Source organism: Lissotriton vulgaris, chromosome 1_1 (assembly GCF_964263255.1).
Source record: "Lissotriton vulgaris chromosome 1_1, aLisVul1.2, whole genome shotgun sequence".
Taxonomy (NCBI): Eukaryota; Metazoa; Chordata; class Amphibia; order Caudata; family Salamandridae; genus Lissotriton; species Lissotriton vulgaris.
In genome coordinates, this window is record NC_141685.1 from 1,719,640,447 (window position 1) to 1,719,653,033 (window position 12,587).

The window sequence follows — 12,587 nt, forward strand, 5'->3', positions numbered from 1 at the left end:
GGAGGACGCCGTAAGACTCCACAAAGTCCGCCAGAACTGTCTGCACATGCTTCTCGGTCACCTTAGCCAGAACCGGGAGCAGCGACATGGGTCGATAGTTAGCATGGATGCTAGGGTCTAATGACGGTTTCTTTAAAAGAGGGAGGACCAAAGCTTGCTTCCAAGCTGGTGGCATGACCCCTGTCTCAAGGGAGAGATTCAAAATTGGGTTAACCATAGGGTTGATAACATGTGCCATTTTCACCAGGTACTTGGCAGGACAGGGGTCCAGTGGAGACCCAGATCTCATTCTGGATAAGATTTCCGTCGAGACTATCGGTTCAATAAGAGGGAAGTTTGCCTCTTATTGTGTGAAAGAGTATAATAGGTTGAGGAGAGAATATGCACCCAATTTAGGTCAATATCCAGTATTTGAAAAGCGTGTGGTAGGTAGAAAAAGGAGATTTGAGAATATCTGTAGTGAAACTGTAGAGAAAGAAGAAAAACAAGATGAAGTTGCGCCTGCAAGCAAAAAGAAAAAGGACAGTGTTGAAGAGAATGTTGGTTATCGGTTTGAAAATAGTTGTGGTGTCAACTGCTATGGTAATGTAGTTGTTAATGTTGTTTTTGTTCTTGAAAGTTTTCAAAAGCAAATTGTTGATAATCGGGACGAAAGATTCTGTTCATTGTTGTATTCTGTTTATGAGAAATGTAGTAGTGATAAAAGTAAAATACAAAGTGCTTCTGATATTCGAATTTTTTTGCAGATATGTTCTGGTTCTAGTCAATTTACGCAGAATATTCAGCAAGATTCTCAGGAATTTTTAATGCTTATGCTTGGTGTACTGGAAGATGAAGGTATAGATATTGAAAACCTTTTTGGCCTTTCTTATAAATGGGAACATGATTGTCAACATTGTTTGTTTACATGTAGCACTAACATAGACACTGAAAGATTCATATATTTGACTTTACCTGACTGTGAATGAGTGTCTTTTAACAATCTAATTAGAGGAGCAACTCAAAACATGGAGTGTAGCCAATGTAAATCAGAAATGTCATCAACATTGTTTGTACAAAGATATGGACAGTGTGTAATTTTAATGCTGCAACGTTGTAGAGCTGATGGAAGAAAATTGGAAACTTTAATGAACAATTTAGCTGGGCAAGTTTCAATATCAGGAAGAACTTTTGTAGCTGTTGCAATTATTTTTCATGATGGACCTACAACATCTGGACTAACCCTGGGCGAAGCACTACGCTATGCTTGCGTAGTTTGCGAAGTTTGCGCAACTTCGCACTACACGAGCTGCACATAGCACAGTGCGAACACGCGCAGCGCAGTGTAGCGTAGTGCAGCGGTCATTTTTTGCTTGTTCGCGGTCCTCAACGTCATGTTCGCGACCGTGAGCAAGCTAAATGACATCCCGGCGAGACTCTCAACGCGAGGAGGTCAGGTTGTTCATTGCCAGTGGTCGTGCATGCTCGCGACCGCTCTCGATGAGAAACGACCAGTTCGCGTTGAGAAAGCTGCCGCTCGAGTAAAAATCTACTCGAGCGGCAGAAAACTACAGCTCGCACTGTGCAAGATGCAGTTTTCAATGATTGCACAGTACCGGATGCTTGTTCGCATTGTGCAATCATTGAAAATGCATCTTGCACAGTGCGAACATGCTACTACGCAGCTCGCGTAGTGCTACGTGAAGTTCGCGTAGTGCGAAGTGCACTTCGCGTAGCTTCGCGTAGCGCTACTTCGTGAACTACGCCCACCCCATTCTGGACATTACACTGTTTATTTAAAATGGCTGAGAGGTTGGATACATTGTAATGATAGTCAATTAGTTTTTAAGCAACGTTTGCCCAAAGAGTTACCGAATTCTTACCTAATATTTTTAAAGCCAAAATGTTAGGTTCAAAATTTGGGTTTTTTAGGATTACTGCTGTTAAGGTACATTAGTCTGGTGTTGTAGAGTATTTTGTAAGTGAGGGTGAGGAGGTTGAAGGTGACCCTCTTGTTGATATTGAGGCAGTGTACGTGTATTAGGTGGTGACTGATATGGCTGCAGCAGAGAACATTGATAATCAGTCAGGTGGTGGTCTTTTGGATGTTTTGTAGTTGTTGTAGGTGTTTGGCTGGAATTCATGTGTAGAGTGTTTTGCCACAGTGTAGTCTGCTGCTGATGAGGGACTGTGTCACTGTTCTTCTTCTTTCGGTATGGATCCACTTGTAAATGTTGCGGAGCATGTGGAGGGTGTTATGGCAGCAGGAGGAGACGGTGTAGACTTGCCTACACATGGAGAGGGAGGAGTTTCGGAGGAATCCTAGGTTGTGGATATGGTTGGTAGGTGTTGGAAGTGTCCGAAGTGTAGAGCTAGCAGGAGTCTTCTGAGGCTGAGGGGGCGGGTCTGAGGATGAGTTCTTTCATTTTGTGCGTTTTCATGTTTAGAGAGCTGTTCTTTATGTAGTTGGTGATGTCCTTCATTGTGTCATGGAGGTTGCTTTTGGTGGTATGTGGATTCTTTGTGAGGAAGAGGATGAGCTTGGTGTCGTCAATGTAGGAGATGATGTTGAGGTTGTGATGGTGGGTCACGGGTCACTTCTGGAGGGTGGCCATGTAGATGTTGAATTGCGTCGGGCTGAGGGTTGAGCACTGGGAGACGGAGCAAATTGTGTCGATGGTTTTGGATGAGAAGGCTGGGAGGAAGACGCTCAGGATTACTATTGAACAGTTAGCAAACTAAGAATTTGACGCATACTATTTGGCCGTGTGGAATAGTATGTGAAACCACAAAGGACTTGTTGTTATATATTTTGTCAGCATATATTTGTAAGTAATATTTTTTACAGTGTATGAAAATTCATCATAATGTTTTGTTATGTTATGATTGTTTGAGATGTGTCATATTTATGTAAGAAATTGCTCTTAGAGAAAAACATTTAAGATATGTTTTATTTCTATTTTTTAGATTGTTATTGAGAATGTTGAATGGGGTATTTTAAGATAATCTTATTGATTGTCTTTTTTTTGCCCGCTGTTGTATGATGAGTACTATTGAACTCATTGTTTCTAGTGAAATTCAATATTTTCTAAGAACAGCAAAAAAGGCAAATGTAATACTTTACAAATTATTTTGTGTTGTAAAAGATATATATAACTGCATTTTTTTGTGTCTTCCACAGTTGGTAATTTTATAACATATAATTTTGTTATTATTTAATATGCTTAACGTAAGTACAAGTAACTGCTAAAAATGGTGGAAGGAATGTGCTTCAAACAAGCTCAAGTAACAAAACATGGATGAGAAGGTAAGTGTGTAAAGATGGTTTGTATTTTTTAAGGACATTTCAAAAAATGATATACTGGTTGTACCTGTCAAAACCCCTCATCAATCAGTGGATATGATAATGGCTTATCTAAATCCTAGCTGCTGCAGGAGAGATGAAGATTCCACAAAGAAACATACTTGCAGTGCTTTAGTGGAACAGAGTAATTCTAAGATGGCCGCCTCGAGTAAAGAAACAGTGGTGGTCTAGTCATATAGCACACACCTGTGGGGAATCCTTGGTGAGGCCCGTGCTCCCTAACGAGTGCGCACTTCACCTACGACGTTCCTGAGTTCTGACCCGTTTTCAATTGCTCAAAAGATATTCCTGAAGAGAAATCACAAATATTTCTGAGAGAGTTAAAGAAGGTTCCCGGTTAAACTTACCTCAGTTATCGTGCCCGCAACTAGAATTCAGCTTCCGAGTTGGAAGAAGCCCTCACATTACACAGCGGTTGATTTTCCTGTTGTGGCTCCTTCAGGGCAGACAGACTCAGTCATGTTCAGCATCTGAAGAGCATGGAGAGAATAAGAAACCGTACAAGAAACCTAAGTGATACCTTAGAGTTGACAAAGGTATATTCTTGGAAAATAATCGTATGACAAGTTACTGAGTGAGTAAATTTGCCTGACATTATAGAATTGAATATATTCACTCGATGTATTTTCTGTAACGTAAAACGAGAAACGAGAAAATTTGTGATAAGCTAGGTCTTAAGGGAAAAGAACACATTGAGTAAGGAATACTAGAACTAGCTGAACTAACTATAACGGGGGAATTTCAAAGGTTTTGTATGAGTGAAATTCCCAGTTAACTATAACATGTATGAAACCTATGGTTTTTTCAGTGAATTTCTAAGGTTTTTTAAATGCTAATTCCTAACTATAACGTGGCTGAAACCTATGGTTTTTTCAGTGAATATATATATATATATATATATATATATATATATATATATATATATATATATATATATATATATATATATATATATATATATATTACCTACTGGCGGTCGCCAGTAGGTATATATAGTTAGGATTTTTTCTCTATGGGATTTTTGAAAATTCTATGTCTAATAACTTTGGCGTTTGTGGACGGAATTGGCTGAAATTTTCAGGAAAATGGAACATTTTGTTTCTGAGCAGCCCCTGACAATTTGGGGGGGTTTCATCAAGGGGGGGCCGAGAAAAAAGGGGGGTCCCAAAACACGTTTTTCCCATGTTAATTTCCATAGGGCGGTTGGCCTCACTTTTAGCTCGAACGGCTGAATGGATTTGCACGAAACTTGGCAAAATTGTAGGGACTGTTAGCCCGATGTGCCTTTGCTAGGTCTCAATATATGTGCTCCAGTGGATTTTGAGTAATTTAGGTTCAAAAAAAGATATATATCTGGGCGGAGCCTAACCACACATCTGATCTGATTGGCTGTCAGCACTTCATCCAAGAAGTGTTGGCAGCCATCTTGGGACCAATATACATGATAGCACCTCATTAAAAAGCATTGTAGTTAATAGAGGGTTTTAGGACTTTAGTTACATTATAAATCATTTGTTGATGGTACCATACTCGTTTTAGGAATTGTGGTGGGTTCTAAGGTGATTTTACCATGTGAAAAAACCTTCTGCTGTGATATCATGAATATTGTTTGAAAGAAAACTAATATCTCATGATTTTCCCACAGTGGTTTGAAAGGGGATCTATAAGCTAAACTGAAAGCATATTTTCTGTAAATTCACATTATCTTTCTCAGTCATGTGAAAATGAAGTCTGACATTCTCAGTAAAACATGTACATCCAACAAGGACAGAGACTGTCAGTCGATTCCTTTGTGTTCTACTGCAGCCTCCTAGAGTGTTCTAAAGAACAACTAGAGCGCTAACAGTCCTACTTATTACAAAGGTATGGCACACCTGAAGCCATCTTGATTGGAATAAAGTGGTAACTCTTAAAACATTCAATTTAAAAAGAAACAACATGAGGGGGTATATTTTGCCATAGAAAGTATGATTAGTGCTGCAGAATGAAAAATTAGGGCACATTTTGAGTGACTTCTCAAATCCTTTTCTATTTCATTAAAACATTCTGACATGCAGTCTCCCAAAATGGCCACCAGAGACAAAAGAGACCAAATGTAGCCCAAATATCACCCAGATGTAGCCCAAGTATAGCCCAATGACAGAATGTCCCGGAGTGTTCTAAAGAACAACTAGAGCGCTAACAGTCCTACTTATTACAAAGGTATGGCACACCTGAAGCCATCTTGATTGGAATAAAGTGGTAACTCTTAAAACATTTAATTTAAAAAGAAACAACATGAGGGGGTATTTTTTGCCATAGAAAGTATGATTAGTGCTGCAGAATGAAAAATTAGGGCACATTTTGAGTGACTACATTCTGACATGCAGTCTCCCAAAATGGCCACCAGAGACAAAAGAGCCCAAATGTAGCCCAAATATCACCCAGATGTAGCCCAAGTATAGCCCAATGACAGAATGTCCCAGAGTGTTCTAAAGAACAACTAGAGCGCTAACAGTCCTACTTATTACAAAGGTATAGCACACCTGGATCCATCGTGATGGGAATAAAGTGGTAACTCTTAAAACATTTAATTTAAAAAGGAACAAAATGAGGGGGTATATTATGCAATAGAAGGTATTATTAGTGCTGCAGAAAGAAAAATTAGGGCACATTTTGAGTGACTTTTCAAATCCTCTTCTATTTCATTAAAAAATTCTGACATGCAGTCTCCCAAAATGGCCACCAGAGACAAAAGAGCCCAAATGTAGCCCAAATATCACCCAGATGTAGCCCAAGTATAGCCCAATGACAGAATGTCCCAGAGTGTTCTAAAGAACAACTAGAGCGCTAACAGTCCTACTTATTACAAAGGTATGGCACACCTGAAGCCATCTTGATTTGAATAAAGTGGTAACTCTTAAAACATTTAATTTAAAAAGGAACAAAATGAGGGGGTATATTTTGCCATATGAATTATGATTAGTGCTGCAGAAAGAAAAATTAGGGCACATTTTGAGTGACTTCTCAAACCCTATTCAATTTCATTAAAAAATTCTGACATACAGTCTCCCAAGATGGCCACCAGAGACAAAAGAGCCTAAATGTAGCCCAAATATCACCCAGATGTACCCCAAGTATAGCCCAATGACAGAATGTCCCAGAGTGTTCTAAAGAACAACTAGAGCGCTAACAGTCTTACTTATGACAAAAGTATGGCACACCAGAAGCCATCTTGATTGGAATGAAGTGGTAAGTCTGAAAACACTCAATTTAAAAAGGAACAACATGAGGGGGTTAATTTCGCCATAGAAAGTATGATTAGTGCTTCAGAAAGAAAAATTAGGGATCATTTTGAGTGACTTCTCAAATCCTCTTCTATTTCATTAAAAAAATTCTGACATGCAGACTGAAACATGCACTTTGAATACCAGCAGCAGACGTCCCTGGTGAGCAGTAGCTTTACTACAGTGATCTAATGTGCAACTAGAGTGCTAACATTCAGAATTTATGGCAAATGTGTGACACATCTGAATGCCTCCTTGATGGAACCAAAGTAAACAAGCATTGAAAATGCAATAGATCTCGCCCTCGTTTAAGTTAAAGCCATTCTGTTTGTAATGAGGTGGCTTTTTAGCTTTGCTTTTATTAGTGTTTTTTCAACTTTCATGTAAATAACATGCATCTGTATGCATATAAGTATATGTATGCATGCATTTATGTTTGTATTTATATAGATATACAGATGATATATGTTTATATATGTATGTATATATATATATATTCACTGAAAAAACCATAGGTTATAGACCATATATAGTTAGGAATTAGCATTAACAAAACCTTGAAAATTCACTGAAAAAACCATAGGTTATAGACCATATATAGTTAGGAATTAGCATTTACAAAACCATCAAAATTCACTGAAAAAACCATAGGTTATAGACCATATATAGTTAGGAATTCGCATTTACAAAACCTTATTTTACTCACACAAAACCATTGAAATTCCATATATAGTTAGTTGCACTAACTATATATCGCGCACCCGCAATCCACTGCTGATGATGTCACATATTACATCATTCATGACATGGTCAGTGACATCACTGATGACATCACTGATGACATCTCAAATGACATCACTGATGACATCACTGATGACAACATCCAGTGACTGTATGTTTCTGTAAAGTTAAAATATGTCTTACATATTGAAGAATGAGTGGATGTATAAGTGTCTGGTTGAAGGATTTAGTAGGTGCATGACTGACTGTATGAGTGAGTGATTAAATGTGTCTCACTGAGTGCATGGGTTAGTGACTAAACTGTCTTAATTTGTGCATCATTATGTCTGTTGTTCTGTAAACTGTTGCATGTGTTGATAAGTAGCTATATGAGTAACTATATGGGTTATTGATTGGTTGCCCAAGTATTTGTATGGGAGACTGAGTGTGTGTGTGGGTGGCTGGGAGGTGTAGGACTCTGTGCATAGATGTGTGAGCAGTTGATTCACTAGATGTATGGTTTCAAAAGTGCATGTGGAAACAGCTGTATGGGCGGTTGACTGTGTGCATGAGTGTATTGGTGAGTGAATGGATATCTCAGTGCTACATGTCAAAGTAAGTACATATGTAAAACACAGTACATGTGTGAGTTGACATATATAAATAACTGTGCATAAGAGCCAGTGAATGTGTGAGTGGCTGTATGGATCATTGTGAACTTGTATCAGGGATTGTATAAGAGAGTAAATATGTGTTAGTATATGTTTGAATAAGTAAAGTTTGTATAACTGTATAGTTGAGGAAATGGAGGTGTGATTGATTCTTTGCATGACTGACTAGGTGTGTGAGTAACTCCATGGATGAGTGACAGTCTGTGAGTGTCTGTTTACACTGATTGTATCTAAGGTTATATTAGAGTCTGAAGAGGTTCATCGTATTATCACATGAATGATATCATCAGTGATGTGATCAGTAATGTCAAATGAGATGTCATCAGTGATGTAATCAGTGATGTCATTTGAGATGTCATCAGTGATGTCATTTGAGATGTCATCAGTGATGTCATCAGTGATGTCACTGACCATGTCATGAATGATGTAATATGTGACATCATCAGCAGTGGATTGCAGGTTCGCGATATATAGTTAGTGCAACTAACTATATATGGAATTTCAATGGTTTTGTGTGAGTAAAATAAGGTTTTGTAAATGCGAATTCCTAACTATATATGGTCTATAACCTATGGTTTTTTCAGTGAATTTATATATATATATATATATATATATATATATATATATATATATATATATATATATATATATATATATATATATATATATATATATATATATATTACATTTGTAGTTTGTTGTTGTAGTTTGTTTAAATAATTAGAAACATATTTTACTGTATATGTAAGGATTAGAAAATAGTGACATTTGATGTGTTAACATCCTACAACAAATTAAAAACATCTATTTATATACATACTTTTTATAATATAAAATATGTTATTTGTAACATATTTTATATTTTGGGGGAATTGTTAGTTTAATAGAGCTAATTATAGATTTTTTTAATGCAAAGCTATGCATTTTTTTTAAACTATTTGATTTAATTCATAAATTAACATTAAATAAACCTTCAGTAAAAATATATATATAATTTGTTGTTACATTAAATACGTTTTCAGATACAACTTTAAATATTTGAAACATTTTGTTCTATGAAAATTACACATAGGCATACTTTAAAGTTACATTTGACAAAACATAATATTATATTTTTTCAAATCATTAAATTTTGTTTTAGGTTTACATTCTGTTATTCACAATTATTACATACATCTGATTGTGAAAATATGAATATTTGGGACCCTATCTTTCTGGAGTCAATATGTTTACACTTTACATATTATGCATGCAAAGTTGATGGTTTTGTTGTAAATATTTTTGCAATGGTATTTTTGTAGACAATAGTTTTGTAGTTAATATTCTGCCATGCAACAAAAACCTGGTTTCTCCTCCATCTGAGGCTAATGTTATTCAAAATCAGCGTCAGTAATTCCCTCTTATGATCTGGTAGTTTGTTTTATGTGAAGCATTCTCCTACCCCCGCAGTGGGGTCCTGTTACAACATAGGTAGACACAAAGAATTTAATATATCAAGAAATAAATATATAAACAAATACATAAATGAACTGAATCCAGTAGAAACCATTTCAAAATAATAGATTGACATTTCCAGAAGGGATTATTCTGCTATTAATGTCACTTCTTATTAGCTCAAATACATTTAAAATTCATTGATAGTAGAATTTACATAGATGTATGGAGAAAGTAGTAAATTCTCTGTTATACCATACTCCAGTATTATGATTTCTATACTATCCCTGAGAAGGAAGTAATTCTACTAGAGGAATAGACACAGGAAGAGAATGGAAAGGGGCGACCACTCGGTCCCCCCGAACGTATGGCAGAGTGCCTCGATCCCCCCGGGAAGACATTTTTGGGCGGAAGGCGCGTCTCGGCTGGTATGCCCGAAGCGGCGTAGCCGGGGCGCGCTTTTTCCCGCCCTTGAGTGGGCTGGCCTAGACACGGACGCCGCCGGCCACGCCCTCGGGGCAGGCAGGGGCGGGTTTACGCCCGCCCTGAAGATGGATAAAAAGAGACGCAAGACCAGAAGACATCCTCTTGTTCCTGTGCTCTGAAGCTGCACCTCCCCGCTGCACGTGAGCTCGAGACGGAACGAAGAGCCAATTTTGAGCGTTTTAATCGTTCTTGTTTGTTTTTCAGTTACTTTGTTGGAGAATGCCGAAGAAGGTTGGAAAGCGTATGAATACCGACCAGATGCTGCGTGTTCTCATGAAGGAGATGTCCGAGCTAAGGAAGCGGGTGGACATGAACGAAGAAAGGGGTCCAAAACGTCCTTTGGCGGGAGCAGCCCCGGGAGGGAAAAACAAGAGGCCCAGGAGGGGGGCAGCGGGAGAAGAGATTCCCGGTCCCAGTGCTCCGCTCGAGGCTCCAATTCCCGTGCCAGGGGAAGGGAATCCGATCACCCCCGTGTCCGAGGATGATATGCCGCCCGAGTTGGCAGCACAATTGGCAGCGTGGTTGGGAAAAGGTAACGAGGGCGCCACGGCTGTCGAAACGCAGGAGCTGATTAAGCAATTGCGTGAGAAGCGGGAAGCAGCCAAGGTGCCCGTACCGGCTGCAGTAGGGGACAAGACACCAGGGACGGTTGCGACCACAGAGGCAGCGTCAGGTGCAGGTAAGCGGCCATTGCCGATCGCGAGGGATGAGTCAACACCCTCTCGGAGAGAAAAGTTGGGGCAACATGTTCCTTTGGCAATTAAGGAAAAGATTTGGGCGGGGGAGTATGTGAACATTTTTTCGTTACTTGTTGATCATTATGAGGTTGAGCATGTAAAGAGTCAGAAGGACCTAATGCACCCGAGTGTTTGGCGCGCAAAAATGGCCGCCTTTAAAGTGAATGAGAATATCGCCAATTGGGGCAATGCCTGGGGAATTTTTACATCAATCCTGGGCGAACGTAGGCCTGAGTTGCTTTCCGAGTTCCCAATCTACCAATCACGAATCATGGGGTACTCGACATCGCACCAGGGGAACCATTGGTTTTGTTACGATAATATGTTCAGAAAGGAAAAGGAGCATAATAAAAGTTTAACCTGGGATTGTTATGATGCCTTGACCTGGGATAAAATGAAGGAGTCAGGAATGTTAAAAATGCCGTTGGTAGGAAGTAATGTGGGTGAATCCTCTCGACAATATGCGGGGACGCCCTTTCGATCAGGTTCGGGGTCCGACGATCACTCGAAACCTACCGGCAATACCGGAAGAAAGGGTTTCTGTTTTAATTACAACAGAGGGAAATGTACGAGACCGCAGGGATCGTGTAAATTCAAACATGAATGTAGTGGTTGTGGGTCGTCCCATCCTGAGGTCTCGTGCAGAGCCAGAACGGGTGATAACGGGGGGAGAGGAGGTGCCAAACAGGTCTAATATAGTCCGAGGGGCGCCTTTACCCACTCCCATTGATACCCTGGCAATGATCCCTTGGCTCAGTGATTACCCGGATCGTACTTCTGCTGGGGTGCTGCGAAACGGTTTTTCGTATGGTTTCCGCATCCCGGTAGGGGACTTTCAGGGTGTGGAAAAGTGTAAAAACCAACTTTCCGTCCTGCAACATACAACCGTAGTACAGGAAAAGATCCGAAAAGAGGTGACTCGAGGTCGGGTCGCTGGCCCGTTTAGTGTACCCCCAGTTCAGAATTTTGTTTGTTCTCCCTTGGGGGTAGTACCCAAGAAAGACCCTGGAGAGTTCCGACTAATTCATAACTTATCAGCTCCACGAGGTCTTTCCGTAAATGAGGCAATCGATCCAGAAGTGTGTTCGGTGCGGTACGCATCCTTCGATGAGGCCGTAGCCATTTTTAATCGCCTGGGGCCCGGGGCGCTGATGGCGAAGTCAGATATCGAGTCAGCGTTCCGATTGCTCCCGGTACACCCAGACGACCAGCGTCTCCTAGGTTTCATGTTTCAGGGTTATTATTACATGGATAGGTGTATGCCAATGGGGTGTTCTATATCCTGTGCCTATTTCGAGAAATTCAGTTGTTTTCTACAATGGGTTTTCACAAAGAAAACGGGTTTCCAAGATGTAATGCACTACCTTGATGATTTCTTATTTCTTGGGGCGGCTGGGGGTCTTGAATGTGGCCGGGCCTTGGCCGAATTTTGTGTGTTGATGAAACAGTTAGGCGTACCATTGGCGCCGGGTAAAACAGTGGGTCCTACGACTTGCCTCGAGTTTCTGGGGATCGAGTTGGACTCCATTGAGGGGTGTTTCCGTTTGCCAGCCGAGAAAGTGTTGAAGTTCAGGGCTGCGCTGCAACTGTGTATAAATGCATCAAAAGTTACGCTGCAACATTTACAGCGAGTGGTGGGACAGTTGAATTTTGCACTGAGGGTGATACCAATGGCCCGCCCCTTTTCCCGTTCAATTGCCCAAGCGATGGTCGGCCTTAAAGAAGGCCATCATCGCACGAGACTATCGGCCGAGATCCGCCAGGACATGCGTATTTGGTTAGCATTCTTGGCGGATTTCAATGGTAGAATCGTCTGGAATAAACCAGCCGTGTCTTCTGAGGAGCTGGGGCTGTGGACAGATTCGGCGGGAAGCATAGGTTTTGGCGCCATTTTCGGCACAAAATGGTCAGCACAAAGATGGCCGACTTG